The sequence below is a fragment of the Colobus angolensis genome, unplaced genomic scaffold, assembly GCF_000951035.1.
Source record: "Colobus angolensis palliatus isolate OR3802 unplaced genomic scaffold, Cang.pa_1.0 Scaffold243, whole genome shotgun sequence".
Taxonomy (NCBI): Eukaryota; Metazoa; Chordata; class Mammalia; order Primates; family Cercopithecidae; genus Colobus; species Colobus angolensis.
The window spans coordinates 88763-92362 of NW_012115633.1; positions in this window are offsets into that span (position 1 = coordinate 88763).

The window sequence follows — 3600 nt, forward strand, 5'->3', positions numbered from 1 at the left end:
TTTTGTTTTTGTTTTTTCATTTCGACCTAGGAGGATCTGAAGATTATGTGTCTTGGGGTTGATCTTCTTGTGGAGTATCTTACTGGTGTTCTCTGTATTTCCTGAATTTGTATGTTGGCCTGTCTTGCTAGGTTGGGGAAGTTCTCCTGGATAATATCCTGAAGTGTGTTTTCCAGTTTGGTTCCATTCTCCCCATCTCTTTCAGGTACTCCCATCAATTGTAGTTTCGGTCTTTTTACATAGTCTTGTATTTCTCAGAAGCTTTGTTCATTCCTTTTCATTCTTTTTTCTCTAATCTTATGTGCATGACTGTTTTCAGCAAAATAGTCTTTCAACTCTGCAATCCATTCTTCTGCTTCATTGAGTTGGCTATTGATACTTTTGTATGCTTCACAAAGCTCTCATGCTGTGTTTTTAGCTTGATTAGGTCGTTTATGTGTCTCTCTAAACTGGTCATTCTAGTTAACTGCTCCTGTAACCTTTTATCAAGGTTCTTAGCCTCTTTGCATTGGGTTATAACATATTCCTTGCCTCTTTGCATTGGGTTATAACATACTCCTTTGGCTCTGCAAAGTTTGTTAGTACCCACCTTCTGAAGCCTACTTCTGTCAATTTGTCCATCTCATCCTGTCCAGTTCTGAGTCCTTGCTGGAGAGGCATTGCGATCATTTGGAGGAGAAGAGGCACTCTGGCCTTTTGAGTTTTCAACATTTTTTGTTGATTCATTCTCTTCTTTATGAGTTTATCTAGTTTCAGTCTTTGAGGCTACTAACATACTCCTTTAGCTCAGCAAATTTTGTTGCTACCCACCTTTGACCCTTGGATGGACTTTTCATGGGAATTTTCTTGTTGATGCTTTTGTTGTTGCTTTCTGTTTGTTTCTTTTTCTTACTCTGGTCAGGTCCCTCCTTTGTAGGGCTGCTGTGATTTGCTGGGGATTCGCTTCAGGCCCTATTCATTTGGTTCACTCCCGCATCTGCATATGTCACTCGAGAAGGCTGGAAAACAGCAAAGATGGGTGCCTGTTTCTTCCTCTGGGATCTCTGACCTCCAGAGGCATTGACCTGATGCTGGTAGGAATGCTCCAGTATAAGGTGTCTGATAATCCCTGTTGCAGGGTCTCACCCAGTTTGGTGGCATGGGGAAGCAGGACATGTTTAACAAAGCCCTTTGACTGCCCCTTGGTGGAGGGGTGTGTTTCACTGGGGGGAAACCCACTCATTTTCCAGGTTCCTCAGAACTAGCAGGAAGAAAGACTAAGTCTGCTGGCTTGTGGAGAGTGTGGCCACCCCTCCTCCTAGGGTTTCAGACCCATAGAGATCAGAGTTCTGTCCCTGAACCTCTGGCCGAGTTCCTGTAGGGAGGCCTCACCCAGTGAGGAGGGATGGGTCAAGCTCAGACCTGAAGAGGCATTCTGTCTACAGTCTGACACAGCCAGTGTGTTGGGCTGTGTGGGCTACCTCTTGGAGATTAAGCTGTGCAACCTTCCCAGCTCCAGTAGGGGAAAAATGTGGCCTGAAGCTATAGCAATGGCTGCCAGCCTTCCCCTGCCCTGGGAGTTCACTGTGTTAGGTGACTATCAGTCCCAGTGTTGGCTGCTGCCCCTCCCTCAAGGTGCTCAAATGGCTTAGGCAACAGACACTCACAGCTGTGGTGCTGGTCACTCTTCCCCCCAGATGCTCAGCAGACTTAAGCAGATTCTAGCTTAGTGGCTGTTGAGAATCTGCTTGGTTCTGTAGTTGGGACCCTAGACCCTGGAGGCATGAGCTCATGAGTGGGATCTTCCAATTCATGGGTTGCACAGTTCCATGCACGTTTCCCAGGCTGAGTAGCACACTCACTAACCACCTCACTTGGTTTGGGGGTGGGAGTTCCCCTGCCCTGTGTGGCTCTCAGGCTGCATGGCTTGGTCCCCAAGAGGTATCCCACACAGCCCAACCCACTGGCTATGTCAGACAGAATGCCTCTTCAGGCCTGACCTTGACCCATCCCTCTTCACTGTGTGGAGCCTCCTTACAGAAACTCTGACAACTTCAGCCAAAGGCTCAGGGACAGAACTCCAATTTCTATGGGCCTAAAACCCTAAGGGGCCTGAAACTCTCAAGTGGCCTCCAGCATCACACTGCTCTTCCTTCCTCTCTGTGGGTCACGCCACTGGCATAGTTAGTTCTGATGACAGAATCTGAACTTCAGTTGCTGGTTCAGGTTTCAAATGCTGTTTTGTCCCCAGTTGCTCTCAAAGTGGGTGTAATACACTTCAACACATCCCATAGTTTCTTCCCAAGCTCTCAATTACATGGTTGAAATAATATATTCAGCAACTAGCAGAAACACACACTGGATCCCAGACATGTGGAGCAAGGGTTATTTTGATAGTAAATGTAAGAGGATGCCATGAAAGGGCTCCTACCTAATTAAAGTGTAAGCCAAAAAAAAATATATATATATGGAATTTTAGAGATAAGTGTTACCACTGAGACCCAGAAAAATGCAGCTGTGGAGGTTTCTATCATGTGACTTTTCAACTTGATTCCATGTCTTTGCTATTGTGAATAGTGCCGCAGTGAATATACTTGTGAATGTATCTTTATGATAGCATGATTTGTATCCCATTGAGTATATACTCAGTAATGGTATTGCTGGGTCGAATAACATTTCTGCCTCTAGATCTCTGAGGAATCACCACAGTTTTCCACAATGATTGAACTAATTAACACTCCCACCAATAGTGTAAAAGCATTCCGTTTTCCACACGGCCTCACCAGCATCTGTTGTTTCTTGACTTTTTAATAATCACCATTCTGACTGGCATGAGATGGTATCTCATTGTGGTTTGGATTTGCATTTCTCTAATGAGAAATTAGCACTGTTGAGCTGGTTTTCTTATGTTTATTGGTGACATGAGTGTCTTCTTTTGAGAAGTGTCTGTTCATGTATTTTGCCCACTTTTTAATGTTTTTTTTGGTTTGGTTTTTCTCTTGTAAATTTATTTAAGTTTCTTGTAGACTCTGGATATTAGACCTTTGTCAGATAAATAGATTGCAAAAATTTTCTCCCATTCTGTAGATTGTCTATTTCCTCTGATGATAGTTTCTTTTACTGGGTAAGTACTAAGTTTTACTGAAGATTTTACTTTTTATATGAGCACATATTATAATCATTTTTAAGTTACTACTATAAATATTTCAGTAAATAATTTATAATGTTGAGTTGGAGTTTTTTCGTTCCAGTTCAAGGTCAAAATTCATGTTCATTTGGGAATCTCAACACCAAAAATGTCAACGGCATGTAGAAGCTCAGTAATTAATAATTGTTGGAAGAATGAATGATTACATCATCATATAAATATGTATCTTTACTGTTATCTTAAAATATAGCTCAATGATTTCCTTGCTTCAAAAATAGTATTGCCTTCTATGTGTATAATGGGTTCAGTGCTGCTGGTTTTAAATCATTTCACTTGAGTCACAAAATCTGAGTACCAAATTAGGAAAGAGAAAAAAATAACCTCTCTCTGAATAAATGGATCGCAAAATTAATAGGTATTTGGAGCTATAAAGCATTTTATAAATGATTTTGTCCAACCCTCTAATTTTACAG